The sequence below is a fragment of the Mya arenaria genome, chromosome 5, assembly GCF_026914265.1.
Source record: "Mya arenaria isolate MELC-2E11 chromosome 5, ASM2691426v1".
Lineage (NCBI taxonomy): Eukaryota > Metazoa > Mollusca > Bivalvia > Myida > Myidae > Mya > Mya arenaria.
Window position 1 is genome coordinate 57,988,965 of NC_069126.1, and position 20,183 is coordinate 58,009,147.

Below are 20,183 nucleotides of genomic sequence, written 5' to 3' on the forward strand. Positions count from 1 at the left end.
AACTGATCTAAAAAATAAAAATAGTCATTGACTAGTCATGACCAAATAGCTTACAAAGTATGAAGTTCCTGGATGCAAGTGTTCATTATTTATTGAGCAGAAACCGTTTCTTCATCTCAAGGTCACGGCGACCTTGACCTTTGATCTATTGATCTCAAAAACAATAAAAGTCATCTACTAGTCATGACCAACTTGCATACTAAGTATGAAGTTCCTGGTTGCAAGTGTTTTTTTAGTTTTTGAGTGGACACCATTTCTTCATCTAAAGGTCACAAGGACCTTGACTTTGACCTACTGATCTCGAAATCAACAGGTGTCATCTTCTAGTCATTAACATATACCATACCAAGTATTAATTTCCTGGGTACAAGCGTTATTTAGTTATTGAGAAGAAACTATTTTTAAGACTAAAGTCACAGCCAACATATCGTTTTTTACCTAAAGGTTACCTTGACCTTTGACCTTTTGATCTCAAAATCAATAGGTGTCATCTTCTAATCATGATCAACTAGCATTCTAAGTATGATGTTCCTGGATCTAAGGGATCTTTAGTTATTAAGCCAAAATCGCTTCTTCACCTCAAGGTCACAGCGACCTTGACCTTTGACCTACTAATCTCAAAATCAATAGGGGTCATCTACTAATCATGACCAACTAGCATACAAAGTATATAGTTCCTGGGTGCAAGTGTTTTTTTACTTATTGAGTGAAAACCGTTTCTTCACCTCAAGGTCATGGTAACCTTGACCTTTAATCTACTGATCTCAAAATCAATTGGAGTCATCTTCTAGTCATGACCAAGTATTAAGTTCCTAGGTACAAGTGTTGTTTTGTTATTGAGCAGATACTATTTTTAAAATTAAGGTCACTGACAACATATCGTTTTTTACTGTAGGTACCCTTGACCTTTGACCTTTTGATCTCAAAATCAACAGAAATAATCTTCTAGTCATGAACAGCTAGCATACCAAGTATGAAGCTCCTGGACCAAAAGGATCTTTTGTTATTGAGCGGAGACCTTTTCTTCACCTCAAGGTGATCTTGACCTTTGACCTAGTGATCTCAAAATTAATAGTGGTCACCAACTAGTCATGTTCAATTAGCATACCAAGTTCCTGGGTGCAAGCGTTCTGTAGTTATTGAGCCGAAACTGTTTCTTTACCTTAATGTAAGGGTGACCTTGACATTTGACCTACTGATCTCAAAATCAATAGGAGTCATATTCTATTCATGACCAACTAGCATACCAAGTATTAAATTGCTGGGTACAAGCGTTCTTAAGTTATTGAGCAGAAACTATTTTTAAGCTTAAGGTCACCGCCAACATATTGTTTTTTACCTAAAGGTAACCTTGACCTTTGATCTTTTGATCTCAAAATCAATACGGGTTATCTTCTAGTCATGAATCACTAGCATACCAAGTATGCAGTTCCTGGACCCCAAGGATCTTTAGTCATTGAGCGGAGACCGTTTTTTCACCTCAAGGTCACTGCGACCTTGAACTTTGATCTACTGATCTTAAAATCAATAGGTTTTATTACTAGTCCTGACCAACTAGCGTACAATGTATAAAGTTCCTGGGTTCAAGTGTTCTTTAGTTTTTGAGAGGAAACCGTTTCTTCACCTCAAGGTCATGGTAACCTTTACCTTTGATCTACTGATCTCAAAATCAATAGGAGTCATCTTCTAGTCATGTCCAACTAGCGTTTCAAGTATTAAGTTCCTAGGTACAAGCGTTCTTTAGTTATTGAGCAGAAACCATTTTTAAGATTTAGGTCACCACCAGCATATCGTTTTTTACCTGAAGGTAACCTTGACTTTCGACCTGGTGATCTCAAAATCAATATGTGTCATCTTCTAGTCATTAACATATAGCATACCAAGTATGCAGTTCCTGGACCCAAAGGATCTTTAGTTATTGAGCGGAAACCGTTACTTCACCTAAAGGTCACGGCGACCTTAATCTTTGACCTAGTGACCCCAAAATCAATAGGAGTCATTTTCTAGTCATGACCAACTAGCATTCCAAGTATGAAGTTCCTGGGTCTAAGCGTTCTATAGTTATTGAGCGGAAACGAAGTGTGACGTAGTAACTGACTAACGGATTGATGGACTGACGGACAGGGCAAAAATAATATGTCTCCCCATGTGAGGCGGAAATATAAATGATAGCAACGTCATTAGCTTTCATTTGTTTGGCACGAGGGGCGTCCAATGGATATTTAGTATAATAAATTAAAATGCCAACAAAAGTCATAAAGTAAACAAAACATACTTTTTTATTTCAGTGTCAGATAGATTTTAAGCAAGGTACTTAATGTTTTTCTCACATCCAAAGTTATGAAGTCAGTATACACCATTCATAATGTTAATATGCGCAATACATGTTTAAAAAACGTATATGAGTAATACGAGCAATACAGTACATGCTATAGAGTCACTTGCTCTTCATATTTATTCAGGAAGTGGCACAGTTTTCTAAGAAAGATAACACCATATTTAAATTTATTTTCACAGACAGTATCATCACAATAGTTTTAAGTAGTCCTTAAGTGTTTATGATAACATTTCGTCGAATGCATTAGACCCCAATCGTGCGTACAATATATACTCCACCCATTTTAAACAAATTACAACGTCCATTTAATTAAAGAAAATATTGGCGATTGCGGACATCACCGCTTTATGCGGTTGTTCAGCTTTGCATGAAAGCAAATGTTTGAACGGTCAACTTCAAAAGTTAAAAAATGCTTAAAAAATAATGTTACTATTTTTCTAATAAAGGCAAGTTGTTTATTTCCTAATACATCTTTAATAAAACTTATGCAACCTTATAAAATGTCAAATCATTATTTTGCAAAACATTTTCCGTGTTCAGTTTTGAACAAGGGAAGTAACTACAATGGATTGTAAAATAATTCCTTAATGTTGATGTTTTTACTATGCAACCATTATTTAAAGATGCCTAAATAGATTGTTGTCATATAATTGTTGGTTTAATAGTCAAATATATGTTCAGGACCTTTTCAAATCATCCGTTATACAATAAGGTATGTTTTTTGTTACAAATAGTTTTACTTTTCCATAGAGCTAGGTTTGCATATAAATAGTTAATTATATCATACATTTAGTTTTATCAAAAAATAAAAATTGTTATCATGCAAAACATGTGCCAAGATTTAAGACACATAACGTCAAAAAACCATCTCCTATACACGAAAATAATAGTAAATGGTGGGTTAAAACATTGAAATGGCCAGTAAGAAACATGAAATGCTCAGTTCGGTTGAAAATGAGGCGGATACAACCTCTATCCCTTAAGCCCAAACGCGTTTCTAAAAAACAACAACACGAGATTCCCCCCGTTCATTACATAATGCAGGTGTATCGCAACCGGCAGAATAATACGATACACCTGAATGACGGTTATCAAACGTCTCTGAGGCATTGAGCCCACTCACATCTTGACCAAATTTGGTGATAATTGGACGACATAATGGAAGCCCTTACTAACGCTAATACATCCAGTTCTATAATCGGGCGTATAAAACAATAAGATATATTTTAAAGTATCTTGGTCAACATGTTTCAAGGAACTGTACACCAGATTGGCATCAAAAAGTTTTATTCTGTAACGAATCTCAGGACAATTATTTGATCAAATGTTTTACTCGTTGATATCATAATTGTAAAACAAGAATACCAAAAGTAAAATTGTTGTGTCAAAGACCAGGTTCGAATCGGTGTCGCCAAAATTGCACGCCAGCGTTGTATCCACTAAGCTACGAAGGCTTACTCTAAACGGGTGATACAATTAAGCTATACACCTATCTCGATACTATCACCTGATAACATCGACTAGCCAAGCACGAATAAGGAATAATTGTACTTGGTAGACATACCCAGTAATCTTTTTAATGGAATTATACGAAAACACTGCGAAGAATAAGTTAATTGTAAAATATGTGGTACTTCAGTTAGTAAGTTTCAATGCATTGTACACATCAATATCTAGATAATGTCAGTTTTCGACAATTTCGTTTTTCCTATTTCATCATACGGAGTACAGTCCCTTTAATAGTAATTGAGTAAGTCCCCTTTTGGACCTGTTTTGTTTAACCTCAAACGAATTCGTAGGTATTGAAATGAGAGCATGGTACACGTGTTCACAGAGACAATGATATGATCAATTTACTGTAACAAAAACACATCATTCCAATGGTGCAAATGATTGAACTATACACTTTATATAATAGAATAATAAAATGATAAGTATGTAAAATAAAATATTTTGATCTACGATTGAACGAATATTTGAATTAATTAATATATATTTAGTCGCATAAAGAGAACATCGATTAATCACCATGACGCAACTCATGTTTTTTCTTCACATTGTATATTATGCATTTCGGGCCGGTGACTTGACTCGACTTCAAAAGTAATGAAAATGCATCAATAAATTCGATTCAAAAGCAAGTAGAAGAATATTTTAGAATTGTTAACTTGGGTTTCTCATTGAGTCACGCCTTTTCTCATTACCGTCATACGGAGGAAACGCCTTTGCTATATATACTGATCACCATATATCTACGGGCTGGTTTTACTTTTTCAGTTAGATGTGTAGTTCGTGTATTTCGGTAATACGGATCAATTACTCAAAACAAACCAGCCCATCTATAGCTACTCTGGTTAACTGTATTTTAATCGTAGTTGTCGTAAGTTTTTGTCTGAGACAAATTGTCCGAATAAGTTTCATGAAGGTATAGAGGAAAAAGAAGCAGTGTTATGACACGGACACCAGATATGTGTTCCGATTATCTAAATGGCTGACATTCCATCTTCGCCTATATGCCATGGAGACATCATTCTTACCAGGTTCCATTAGGCCGTTTCGATAAATATATATTATTATAAAAAAAGCATAATGTATGGTGTATGCAAACTGTAACATAGAGTACTCAGTTAGTCAGGATTTATGGGGAAAACTGAGTTATTGGATGGCAAATATACGTATATGTATTATCACAAAAGTCATATTGGTATTTTAAGCACAATCTGACAATGTACACCATTTTCTGGCAGTATTTTGTCCGCGCCGAAATCGAAATAAATTAATAAGTACATGCAATTAATCAGGAGTTTGGTTTGTATTCAGCAAGCCGGATAATTGGGCCTCCTCAGGATATTCCTGTCTACCGAAAATAAAAAGACCACACTCTCGCGTAAAATCGTTTAACGAGAGTGATTAATATAATGTTGCAATAACTTGTTTCACAATCGCAGTAAAATATATTAAGTTTATACTTTTAAAGAAAGCTTCATAAGCTACTTGAGTGTGGTTATAAAATGATGCACTTTGTACAAATCATTCTTGAATAAGATAAATTTAACATATCATATCAACGAACCATGCAATTACCAGTTTTGAAAAATAGCAAAAGAAAAAATGTTATATTACTAGACTAGTGGAGAATTTCAATAAAACGCAACTAAGCATTCGAAAAATGTTCTTTCGTTAAAAAATTGTGATATTCATTTTCTATTTCATTCTAACTTCAATTATAACATTTTCTCTGTTTATATTTTTATATTTTGCACCTTCAATATCGTTATGTTTGTTAGATATCTCGAGTCTTGTTGTTTTACAAACTCAATTCACTTGGCTTGTGAATTAAACCTAGTTTGTTTTTGCGGCGTGCAGTCCGTATGTTGGTGTTAAATGATTAGATGCTAGGTGTCATGTTATATAAAACAATAATCGCATCCACAATATTCCAGCTGGGGTTACTGTTTAAATGCCGTTGTTGACCGACGAAATACCTGCTTGAGTCACACTCCCAGACCCTGCTGCCGTTAAATTGAAATGTATGTTTTCCGGAGTCTAACGTTGTGCGTGGAATTTGACTGACTATTGAAAGACGAAGCTCTCAGTTTGTATCATCTTAATTCATTTTGCGATATGTTACCAGATCTCCGAGCTCAAAATTTTATCTTAAATGACACGATCTCTAATCGTAGAAGTACTTGGGGTTTACCTATAGGTTTATGATTATTTGTTTTATCATTAAGTTCCCATAAGTTAATGCATACATTGATAAGATTTACCTTTTAAGAGACAAGATAGAGGTTTGTGCACCAAAACTGGTTTAAAGTCCCAGAAAATGTACATTTTACTGACCGTTCTAAGGCGGTACATAACAATCCTTGATAAACATACCTAGTTTGTTTACATAGTTTGTTTATATATATATATATATAGTATGTATGCATTATGCTGTTTGTGGAGTTTTTTGCTGTTCTTCCATGTTTCTTGTTTGTGATTTTTTGTTTTTATGTTCTATGTCTTTGGCGTTTACCTAGTGCCATTAAACCGGGGTTATGTTTAAATTGTTTGATACTGAGCCGGTTTGTAGTTTTTCGCATAAATACTAACAAGGAAGTTTCTATGTATTCAAACTACTTACGAAGATATCAAAAACTTACTGCACATAGCAAACTAAATCAGTCGGACCTGACAATATTAAATATTTAATCCTATCATTCAAATTACGTTTTTAGTATTGATTGTGTGTATTGAATGTTCTGTTAAATGAAATATGTTTCTTATATGAAGCAGTGAATGTTTTGTATTTTATATTCTTCACATTACATTTATTTTTGATAACGAATAAACATAACTGATACTTTCTATATGTAGATATTTTAAACAGAAGCACCAAAATTGATTTTGTTTTATGTATAATACACAATAACGAATTAAGTAACATAAAACGAAAAGTAAATTCATGAAGAAATGTTTTACTAAAATGGCACAATGGAGTCGACTTCTGCAATTCTTGACTACTTTTTAATATAAACATTTGATCATTAATGTTTACGTTCGATATTTTGTTTTCATCCATTTGTTTATTGAATAGGAGTTCTTTCAAATTGTTAATAATATATTAGAGTATCATCATTTATATATTTCCAGTACCTCCAAGTTTCAAGATTGACAGACGTTTTCCCACGTCGTGTTTAAAGCATAATTTCCATCTTCATAGAACCACAAGATTCGAACGTCCAATGTTGTACTTTTATTATTTAATAGGATTATTGATTTTTCTATTATCAAAGCGACTTTAACATCTTTTTTGCAATGCAAAATTTCAGAAATGTGTTCACTCTTTGAAAAAAGCACTGACTTTGGCTTGTCTATACAACGTACACTCATTGAGAATGGAATAATCAGCGTGAAATTGAACATCACCAACACATACCAAACTTCTGGTTGTACCATCTATATCATGCAGTGTATATTTCAAAGACGTTAACGCATTGTTCTTAACAAAACTGTAATCATCTCTGCTGAATTCAGAGAGGCTGCAAAAGTGTTCATGTTTTTATTCTGTAACAAGGCAATGGCATATGCCCTATTCGCCCAAATATTCTTGATCTTTGTTCACTTATTCTTATGTAAACGGACTGTATGACTGTACCGTAAGCGCTTGATCTATATATTGGAAGCTATTTCTGTTTATATGATTTGTTGACTTAATTTTGTATTGTATCTAAGTCGAAACAGGCTCCAAATTAGCTTCTATTTTTGATATTGCTGTTGTTGATAATGTGTTGTAATAGTAATGAGGTTGAGTACTCGTTAACAAATGTAAACTCCTATTGAGCTACATTAATGCTGACCTTTTCAAGGCGGTAACCCAAACGTTGGGGCAAGTATGAGGTTGAGTACTCGTTTCTCTGACTTATTCAAGGCGATTATAAAGCCAAACATTCATCTATAAAGATATTTGGATGCATGTGTAGTTTATCTTTGTTGTGTGTGAGGTTGTTGTCTCTCGTTCAATGTCTTAAAGTGACACTCTTATTCAAAATCAATACATGCACATGTATAACAAACATCTGTTTTGGGTGATAAACCTTTAACTACTTACTAAATCATGCATTTATGGAAAATATTATAATTACTGATAACAAGATTTTAACCATTGTTTTAATAGCAGAAAGAGCTATAATAATAAATGATTTGTGAATGCTAAAATATTTACTGTGGTCTACAATAGTCTCATGAGGTAGAAATACCGTGTTTTATGCGCAATACTGTCAAATTAAACTCGGTAACCTTCATAAGAACCATTGTTTTCGACATTTATTCATTGTTTTTGGATACTTAAAACAATGTTATTAATTGTGGTTAATCTTTTTTGGGAGTAACAGTGCATCATTAATATAGTGCCTCTAAATGGACTTTGTGTTACATAATTTAATTGGGCTTGTCCCTGTAATTCCATTGTAGCATAATCGCTTGCATCACCATTAAATGCTGATTATCATTTCAACCAATGAAATAAACGGGTTATCTAGGAACAGTCAACCCAAAAGGATTCAATACCATTTGTGGAAAACACTAGCTGTTAAGTGAATTTCGGCATATCGGAACGAAATATATGTAAATATCGGGATCGATTATTTGCAAACAACGAAAACATCTTTATGTCTTCACACTTTACTGACATAATTCATGTTAATGACGGATACAGATATATTTCAGTTCAGTTGTGTAAAGTTCAAGTAACTGGTCACATATTTACTTTGTTTCCAACGTCAAGCGTCGCGTTTCTAAGCGATACAGGAGGTAACCTATACGCCTTGCAGCAGCAGTAGTTTGGACCACAGTCGTTGGGCCTCCAGCTACACCCGTAAATACCATAACTGTAGGTTTGAGTATAAACCCTGTTTGCGTCCAGTTGGGTGTAACCCGGGCTTGCCTTCACCCAGTAGTGTTTTTTCCTTACATTTAGTGCGTCGTAGCAACTCACTCTGAAAACAACAAACGTATGTGCATAACCTGAATAAAAATGAATATATCATAAATTCATTAATAAAGATTTTTTAGTGCATGTGTAGTCTATCTTCGTTGTGAGTGAGGTTGTGTCTATCGTTAAATGTAATGTCTGCTTTGTCTAAATATAGTGCCTCTAAATAAAGTTTGTGTAGCATGATTGTATTGGGTTTGTTCATGTAGTTTCCCTTGTAGTAGTATGATCCCTTATATCGTTATGTAATGCTGATTATCATTTCAACCAATGAAATAAACGGGTTATACAGTGAACAGTCAAACCAAAAGGATTCATTTCCATAAGTGGAAAACACTAGCTTTTGCGTGACTATCGGCATATCGAAACGGAATATATGTTAATATCGGGATCGATCATTTTAATCATTTTAACGTATTTAAATGTCTTAACAAGTTAATGACATTTATAACACAAATACATATATGTACCAGTTCATTTTTGTTAAGTGAGAGGAGGTGGTCAAATAAGTGTTTTGTATCCAACGTCTTTTCAAAGCGGTACATGCGGTAACCCATGCGCGTTGCAGCAGCAGTATATTGGACCAACGTGATTGGGCATCCAGTTACATCCGCGAATACCATAACTGTAGGTTTTGAGTGTGAACCCTGTTTGCGTCCAACTGGGTGTTACCTGGGCTTGCCCTTAGCAAGTAGTAATTTTTCCTTACATGTTGTAATTGAACTTTACGCCAATAGTGACGAGCTCAGCAACTTAATCCAGTCAAGCTTGATAAAGACGTTAAGAAATACAGTAATAATGATAATAATACCTAGGCACTTGCCTTTGTACAAAAGTCTGATTATTCATAGGAAATCTCGTTCTAATGAATGTATGAAAAATGTACTTAGTTCTCTGGTTCCTAATGTAGCTCAGGATGCTGCCCTGTGCCCTCGCGCAGATGCTCCGACACGTAGGTGCAACGCCGACACAATTTCGACGTAATGCAAAGGCATATCCGACACTCAATTTGGAAGCGCAGTAAGACTGAGCTATCTCGTCATAGTAGCGGTAGCTCCAACCATGATATAAGACCTAATGGCAGCCCTGAAATGTTTTCAGATGTTCTGGCGTACAAAGATACACATACTGTGAATGAAATAATTTAGGTCGATACTGTATTAAATTATTCTAACATTGTAAATAGCAGAAAGGCTGAATGTTATGTAAGCTTGATCCTTGGTTATATCTCAAATACCGTTCTGGATGTTTAAGAAACACACGTATGACCAGAGACAGTACAAATATGTTTAGCAAGGCCAATACACTTTGCTTAAGTGACAGTTTAGTTTCACTATTTGTTTTGACTAAAACAAAAAAGAAGAGTGTTTAGGTTCGCTCTGTGGCTCTCTTGTTATCTCTTGTGAGAAGTAGAATTACTTATGTCTTTTGTTAAAAAATGTGATATAAACTCGTCCTTAGCATACTTTATCTTTCTGTTCACGTAATTCATGTCATGGCATTATGAACAGCTTGCATTACTCTATATTAACGGTAGGTTCAGTGATGTAAATACGCATTTTCAAAATGTTCACATGTTGTGTGGATTAATTTATGCTGAACTCGCGGTGTGAGTACTTTGCTAACTAACTATAGTATGTTCTTTAAAAGTTCGTTAGTTGGTATACAAATATGCCCTTATTGTGAAAGTTGCCATTAGCCTTGAATGTTTTAGAAGCTTGTGAAAAAAACAAACTTGAAACACAGTCGTTTGAACACGTTTTGAGAGTCCTTAAGGAGATTACCCTGGCGGAGTTCGAACTTACATCTTTTTGAAAGAGATGCTGACACCTACGACCCTATACCAATAAAATATGTATGGCTTTGAAGAACTTTCCGGAAAATTGACTCACCAATAATCTGATTCTGTCAACAACCGAGCGTGGTATTCAATCTTAATCTGGAAAACAGCCAGTCTTCAAGGGAACCAGACTGATCTCTTACAGTAAGTGCTGATTAGATAACCATGGGTCATGAAACAAAATCCAAATCTTTGAAATCTGTTTTAAATCCAATGTTAATTCACACTTGTTAGCTCGACTATTCGAAGAATAAGGAGAGCTATACTACTCACCCTGGCGTCGGCGTTGGCGTCACACCTTGGTTAAGGTTTTGCATGTAAGCACCTTTAAGTCATTATCTCAGTAAATACATCAGTTATTGCATTGAAACTTTGGATATGTATTCCCAACTATCTTACATACTAAATTAATGATGTTAGATAACAATTACTTGAATATAATGCAAATAATAGGCCTTTATTATTCGACTTAGAAATTCTGGTTAAGGTTTTGCGTGTAAGCACACATAGGTTAATATCTCAGCAACTACATGAGGTATTGCATTGATAGTTGATACAATGTTACTAAACCATCCAACCTACTAAATTAACCAAGTTAGATAACTCTAGTTTGCATTTAATGCAAAAATTGCCCTTTATTATTCGACATAGAAATTCTGGTTAAGGTTTTGCGTGTAAGCACACATAGGTTAATATCTCAGCAACTACTTGAGGTATTGCATTGAGACTTTCTACAATGGTAGTCAACCATCCAACCTACTTAATTAACCAAGTAAGATAACTCTAGTTTGCATTTAATGCAAAATAATTGACCTTTTATATTCGACTTAGAAATTCTGGTTAAGGTTTTGCATGTAACCACATTTAAGTCAATATCTCAGCAAATATATCATGTATTGCATTGAAACATTAGATATGTATTTAAAGATAACACTTTTTTGAATATAATGCAAATTATGGGCCTTTATTATTTGATTTTGAAATTATTGTTGAGGGTTTGCATGTAAACACACATAGGTTAATATCTCAGCAATTACTTGATGGATTGCATTGAGACTTTATACAATGGTACTCAACCATCAAATCTACTTAAATAACCAACTAAGACAACTCCAGTTTGCATTAAATTAAAACAATGCCCTAAAATGGGGTCGGCAATCTCGAAGATATCTCAGCATCCCTACACGTGATCAGGCTGGGACCAATTTTACTTTGTAGGGGACGCTAAACCCTTCAAGATGCACCCCTTGGTGTGTGCGGGATGATAGGTTTTGACTGGTTTCAACAGCGTCAAAGTTTGCGCAAATTCGCGACATTTCGTACACAAAACGCGCTCCCATATAGCTACTAAGGGGGAGCTAATCTCGAAGGTATCTTCGGAACCAAGAGCGATAGGAGCTTGGTTCTGGTATTGAAATTTACGTCTCACCATACCCTACGTCACGCGCACGTCGGTGCATCGCTGGATTTATTACGTCACAGTTTTCATTCGCCTATAACGTTATTTTATACACTAAAATGCAGCACAAAATGCCCTAAAATGGGGTCGGCAATCTCGAAGATATCTCAGCATCCCAACACGTGATCAGGCTGGGACCAATTTTACCTTGTAGGGGACGCTAAACCCTTCAAGATGCACCCCTTGGGGTGTGCGGGATGATAGGTTTTGACTGGTTTCAACAGCGTCAAAGTTTGCGCAAATTCGCGACATTTCGTACACAAAACGCGCTCCCATATAGCTACTAAGGGGGAGCTTATCTCGAAGGTATCTTCGGAACCAAGAGTGATAGGAGCTTGGTTCTGGTATTGAAATTTACGTCTCACCATACCCTACGTCACGCGCACGTCGTTGCATCGCTGGCGTTATTACGTCACAGTTTTCATTCGCCTATAACGTTATTTTATACACTAAAATGCAGCACAAAATGCCCTAAAATGGGGTCGGCAATCTCGAAGATATCTCAGCATCCCTACATGTGATCAGGCTGGGACCAATTTTACCTTGTAGGGGACGCTAAACCCTTCAAGATGCACCCCTTGGTGTGTGCGGGGTGATAGGTTTTGACTGGTTTCAACAGCGTCAAAGTTTGCGCAAATTCGCGACATTTCGTACACAAAACGCGCTCCCATATAGCTACTAAGGGGGAGCTAATCTCGAAGGTATCTTCGGAACCAAGAGTGATAGGAGCTTGGTTCTGGTATTGAAATTTACGCCTCACCATACCCTACGTCACGCGCACGTCGGTGCATCGCTGGCGTTATTACGTCACAGTTTTCATTCGCCTATAACGTTATTTTATACACTAAAATGCAGCACAAAATGCCCTAAAATGGGGTCGGCAATCTCGAAGATATCTCAGCATCCCTACACGTGATCAGGCTGGGACCAATTTTACCTTGTAGGGGACGCTAAACCCTTCAAGATGCACCCCTTGGGGTGTGCGGGATGATAGGTTTTGACTGGTTTCAACAGCGTCAAAGTTTGCGCAAATTCGCGACATTTCGTACACAAAACGCGCTCCCATATAGCTACTAAGGGGGAGCTAATCTCGAAGGTATATTCGGAACCAAGAGCGATAGGAGCTTGGTTCTGGTATTGAAATTTACGTCTCACCATACCCTACGTCACGCGCACGTCGGTGCATCGCTGGCGTTATTACGTCACAGTTTTCATTCGCCTATAACGTTATTTTATACACTAAAATGCAGCACAAAATGCCCTAAAATGGGGTCGGCAATCTCGAAGATATCTCAGCATCCCTACACGTGATCAGGCTGGGACCAATTTTACCTTGTAGGGGACGCTACACCCTTCAAGATGCACTCCTTGGGGTGTTCGGGATGATAGGTTTTGACTGGTTTCAACAGCGTCAAAGTTTGCGCAAATTCGCGACATTTCGTACACAAAACGCGCTCCCATATAGCTACTAAGGGGGAGCTAATCTCGAAGGTATCTTCGGAACCAAGAGCGATAGGAGCTTGGTTCTGGTATTGAAATTTACGTCTCACCATACCCTACGTCACGCGCACGTCGTTGCATCGCTGGCGTTATTACGTCACAGTTTTCATTCGCCTATAACGTTATTTTATACACTAAAATGCAGCACAAAATGCCCTAAAATGGGGTCGGCAATCTCGAAGATATCTCAGCATCCCTACACGTGATCAGGCTGGGACCAATTTTACCTTGTAGGGGACGCTAAACCCTTCAAGATGCACCCCTTGGGGTGTGCGGGATGATAGTTTTTGACTGGTTTCAACAGCGTCAAAGTTTGCGCAAATTCGCGACATTTCGTACACAAAACGCGCTCCCATATAGCTACTAAGGGGGAGCTAATCTCGAAGGTATCTTCGGAACCAAGAGTGATAGGAGCTTGGTTCTGGTATTGAAATTTACGTCTCACCATACCCTACGTCACGCGCACGTCGGTGCATCGCTGGCATTATTACGTCACAGTTTTCATTCGCCTATAACGTTATTTTATACACTAAAATGCAGCACAAAATGCCCTAAAATGGGGTCGGCAATCTCGAAGATATCTCAGCATCCCTACACGTGATCAGGCTGGGACCAATTTTACCTTGTAGGGGACGCTAAACCCTTCAAGATGCACCCCTTGGGTGTGCGGGATGATAGTTTTTGACTGGTTTCAACAGCGTCAAAGTTTGCGCAAATTCGCGACATTTCGTACACAAAAGGCGCTCCCATATAGCTACTAAGGGGGAGCTAATCTCGAAGGTATATTCGGAACCAAGAGCGATAGGAGCTTGGTTCTGGTATTGAAATTTACGTCTCACCATACCCTACGTCACGCGCACGTCGGTGCATCGCTGGCATTATTACGTCACAGTTTTCATTCGCCTATAACGTTATTTTATACACTAAAATGCAGCACAAAATGCCCTAAAATGGGGTCGGCAATCTCGAAGATATCTCATCATTCCTACACGTGATCAGGCTGGGACCAATTTTACCTTGTAGGGGACGCTAAACCCTTCAAGATGCACCCCTTGGGGTGTGCGGGATGATAGGTTTTGACTGGTTTCAACAGCGTCAAAGTTTGCGCAAATTCGCGACATTTCGTACACAAAACGCGCTCCCATATAGCTACTAAGGGGGAGCTAATCTCGAAGGTATCTTCGGAACCAAGAGCGATAGGAGCTTGGTTCTGGTATTGAAATTTACGTCTCACCATACCCTACGTCACGCGCACGTCGGTGCATCGCTGGCGTTATTACGTCACAGTTTTCATTCGCCTATAACGTTATTTTATACACTAAAATGCAGCACAAAATGCCCTAAAATGGGGTCGGCAATCTCGAAGATATCTCAGCATCCCTACACGTGATCAGGCTGGGACCAATTTTACCTTGTAGGGGACGCTAAATCCTTCAAGATGCACACCTTGGGGTGTGCGGGATGATAGGTTTTGACTGGTTTCAACAGCGTCAAAGTTTGCGCAAATTCGCGACATTTCGTACACAAAACGCGCTCCCATATAGCTACTAAGGGGGAGCTAATCTCGAAGGTATCTTCGGAACCAAGAGTGATAGGAGCTTGGTTCTGGTATTGAAATTTACGTCTCACCATACCCTACGTCACGCACACGTCGGTGCATCGCTGGCGTTATTACGTCACAGTTTTCATTCGCCTATAACGTTATTTTATACACTAAAATGCAGCACAAAATGCCCTAAAATGGGGTCGGCAATCTCGAAGATATCTCAGCATCCCTACACGTGATCAGGCTGGGACCAATTTTACCTTGTAGGGGACGCTAAACCCTTCAAGATGCACCCCTTGGTGTGTGCGGGATGATAGGTTTTGACTGGTTTCAACAGCGTCAAAGTTTGCGCAAATTCGCGACATTTCGTACACAAAACGCGCTCCCATATAGCTACTAAGGGGGAGCTAATCTCGAAGGTATCTTCGGAACCAAGAGCGATAGGAGCTTGGTTCTGGTATTGAAATTTACGTCTCACCATACCCTACGTCACGCGCACGTCGGTGCATCGCTGGCGTTATTACGTCACAGTTTTCATTCGCCTATAACGTTATTTTATACACTAAAATGCAGCACAAAATGCCCTAAAATGGGGTCGGCAATCTCGAAGATATCTCAGCATCCCTACACGTGATCAGGCCGGGACCAATTTTACCTTGTAGGGGACGCTAAACCCTTCAAGGTGCACCCCTTGGGGTGTGCGGGATGATAGGTTTTGACTGGTTTCAACAGCGTCAAAGTTTGCGCAAATTCGCGACATTTCGTACACAAAACGCGCTCCCATATAGCTACTAAGGGGGAGCTTATCTCGAAGGTATCTTCGGAACCAAGAGTGATAGGAGCTTGGTTCTGGTATTGAAATTTACGTCTCACCATAGGGTTAGGGTTAGGGTTAGGGTTAGGGTTAGGGTTAGGGTTAGGGCTGTGGTTAGGCCTTATGTGCGGCTGACAGTTGACATCCAGCTAACAGTTGGCAGCCAGCTGTCAGCCTGTTAACAGCTAACAGTTGGCATCCAGCTGGCAATTGACAGCCAGCTTACAGTTGGCAGCCACTTTGAACTTAGCCATGAAGAGCCTAGCTCGACCTTTGGCAGCCGCCTTGTGTACTGCTGCCAGCTGGCAATTGACAGCCAGCTACCAGTTGGTAGCCAGCTGGCAGCCTGTTAACAGCTAACAGTTGGCATCCAGCTGGCAATTGACAGCCAGCTAACAGTTGGCAGCCACTTTATACTTAGCCATGAAGAGCCTAGCTCGACCTTTGGCAGCCGCCTTGTGTACGGCTGCCAGCTGGCAATTGACAGCCAGCTAACAGTTGGCAGCCAGCTGGCAGCCTGTTAACAGCTAACAGTTGGCATCCAGCTGGCAATTGACAGCCAGCTAACAGTTGGCAGGCAGGCAATAAATTTTAAAAGCAAAATACACCTAGGGTTAGGCTAGGGTTACGGACCTAGATTTTATAAAAAAAAAGTGTATCCAGCGTACATCCCAAAATCATCGTAGGACATTAGTGAACATATTTGTATAGTGTAATTAACTCATGTTTGGCAAAACACTGTCTGTCTGTCTGTCTGTCTGTCTGTCTGTCAGGCTGTCTGCAAAGCTGTGATAGGACATGGCTCAGTGTTTGTCAATTTGCTCTACAATGGCATTTGATGAATAGCGGCATTTGTTCAATGGTGGCCTTTGCGAAACAGGGGCAATTTGCTTAACGGTGGCCTTTGCGTAACAGGGGCATTCTGCTCAATGGTGGCCTTTGCGAAACAGGGGCAATTTGCTTGATGAGGACGCTATAGGGTTAGGGATAGGGTTAGGGTTAGGGTTAGGGTTAGGGCTGTGGTTACTGGTATTTTAGGTGATGAAATAAACAGTCAACGATTCTTATGTCGCTCCTTCGATCTTCGATTGGAAAACATTACATCTTTGGGTATATAAAACAACACAAATGTCTACAACTTGGAAACAGTTTATTTTAAAGTGTGCGTATTCTAGAATGTGAACCATTTAACAGATACTATTTCGATTACATAAAAACAAATCACATTATATCAAATTGCACTTAGGGGCCACCTAGTGAAGCTGCCGTCGCGTTTCCAGGTCCAACAAAGTGAGCCCGGCTTCGGCACGGGCTCTTGGTCTATCTTTGTATTTCGAAACAAATGTTTGCCTGCGCCATGTAGGGGTCGAAGTGTATATAAGGGCGACCAGATACACATGCGGTTTAGACGGTTAGCTATTTACGTACTGAGGTTCTTATTCATTTTATTGCGACAAAACGTGCATATATGTTGAATGCAGCGGCGTGTGATCGCCGACGACTGGCGGCTCACTCAGGGACGCCCTGGGCATTATTGTTTGCTACTCTTCATGACACGAGCGTACATCTACAGTGATACGAAACAGAATTGAGATATCTCTTTTTGTTATCGAGATAACACTTCTTCCGGTACGATGGCCCGCCACTTTGGCGCGCCGGATGTAGTTTTTTATGGTAGATTGAACGGATGAACTACCGTGTACCTGTGTGGGGAGCTCCGCGCGGCGGCCAAACGATATTGAAGTCCAAGAATTGATCTCCAAATTTTTACAGCGGAGAATTATACAGTAAAAATGAAAATAAAAATGAACAAGAGGTAAAGGAGTTAAGGCTGGTGAGTGTTTAGTGGTAAGTTTTCACGCAGAATTGAAATCCGAAATCCGTTTTTTCGATATCTGTATTCCTTCTACCCGAACCGCTTGGGTCCGGGGTGGCAGAAAAGCTGTGCCTTTTCGCTCTGAACATTATTATTTTTATTTTTATTTAAGATACGGCAAAAAGGACCTCAGATTTGTATTTAGAGCACTAATTTACCCCATAATTCATATATTATAGTCGGTATTTTAGTAGAAATTTATTTTTACCCCGAAATGTGACCGAGCCCCTTTAAAAATGCTTTTAACCTTTATAACTTTTTGAATAATTTAGATATCGAAAAACGGTTTTCAGATTCGTACTCAGGGCACTGATTTACTCTAGAAATCATATTAAAAGTCGGTATTGTAGTCCGAATATTGAATCCCAAAATTTTGGCAGAGTCCCTTTAATATACTTTAAACCTGAATAACTTTGTTAATATTTGAGATATCGAGAAACGGTTTTCAGATTCTTTTTCAGCGCACAAACTTACACAACGTATCAAAGTATTGGGCGATACTAAAATCCAAAAATTTTAACCCAGAATTTCACCAAATATATCTACCATATCTCCAAATAGGTCTGTGGTTACTGGTATTTTAGGTGATGAAATAAACAGTCAACGATTCTTAAGTCGCTCCTTCGATCTTGTTAATCGATTGGAAAACATCACATCTTTGGGTATATAAAAGAACACAATGTCTACAACTAGGAAATAGTTTATTTCAAAGTGTGCGTGTTCCAGAAAGTGAACCATTTAACAGATACTGTTCCGATTACATATAAACAAATCAAATAACATCAAATTGCACTAAGGCGCCACCTAGTGAAGCTGCTGGAGCTCACACGCCCGCTCCACGTTCCTCGCTACGTTCACTGTGTTCACTGCCTGTGAGGGCCCGGAACCGAGGTCGTAATAACGCCTCTCCGTTTTGCTGCTATGCCTGAGCTGGCGCGCGACCGCATCCCGCATGTCCGGCCGGAAGTCTGCCATTAGGGTGGCGAAGCGTTTCCTATTTTTCGTACTGCTGAAATCCCCGTACGCAGCCTGGCAGCCAGTCTCGCGCCACGCTTCTCGTAACTCGTACCCCACCCTACTGCTAGGAAATGGCCGTCCGGTGCTCGACACGAAGGGGTGGGTGGCCGTGGGTGTACTCTCACGGACGTAACGACACAGTGCCAGTGCTGCCAGGTGCCACCGCTCAAGTGCCGGTATAAGAAAACTCCCCAGATTGGCCGTCTTGTGGTTAGCGACGGCAATCACGTAGTAGACGGTGCCGTCCACGGCCACCTCCCGTCTGGCCGCCTCTATCTCCTCGATCGTCAAACCCTCCAAGACGCCGCTTCGCGCCCCAGAGGCGAGTAGGAAGTTTGACATAATGTATCTTCGGGCGCGGTTTACATTGGCCGGCCCGACTCCGTCAAGCACCGCGCGGTCTATTGTCGCCGTGTTCGTGCTGTGTTCGTAGAACACACTCAGGTTTCCGGGAGCCACGACTTGTTCTCTGTCCTTTGCGGCTAGTGTCAGCCTACGTCTGACCTTCTGCTTGTTGAGCGATCGCTTGGTACCCTCGAGCGAGGCGTTGATCGCGGCGAGGCGCTCGGCGGTCAGGCGACCCAGGTAGTGGAGGCAGCTGGCGAACAATAGTAGTATGGTCAGCCGGCTCGTGAGCGTTCCCGGCGCTAGCCCCTCACTTTCGCAGTGATCAAGATAGTCCTCAACGTTGTGCCGGCTCAGCGCGACCTCACCGGGGATGCCCTCCCCACAGTAGTCAAGGAACTTCTGCGTAGTCCGTGCGTACTGTTCGGCTATATCGGCTGTCCGCTGCCCCCCGGCGCGACGCTGGAGGTGCCGGCGGAACTCAAGTGCGTCCGCGCCCAGCTGCACACGAGGACGGCCGGGTGTCGCGCCTTGCTCATCGCGGTCCGGGCTGGATCCTGAGGTTGCGGCGTCCCCTTCCGCTCCAATGACTGGCTTGTCAGTACTGTCTCTAGGGCGGCCGTCTGTAGTCGCAACGGTCAGCTCATCGTGCTGGTCCTCGGATCGGTCGGCCACCTCTGCGGGCATTGGTCGCCCGTCCTGGACCATCTCCATGTCTGGCATCTCGTACCTGCCGACCGGCTGCGCATGGAGCCAGCGTATATCATCAGTGTCGAGCGCGTGCTGCCTCCGAAGGTGAGCGGTAATGAACCGTGTCACGGCTCCGCAGCCGTCCACCGGGCATATCTTGTACAGGCGGCCCCGGTATGCCGTGCGCCCTTGGATGTTGCCGATGTTGGCGACGATCTTCACCTGCAGCTCGGTTAGCCTGTAACCGTGTTGACTTCTTACATGTGCCCTTAGACGCTGC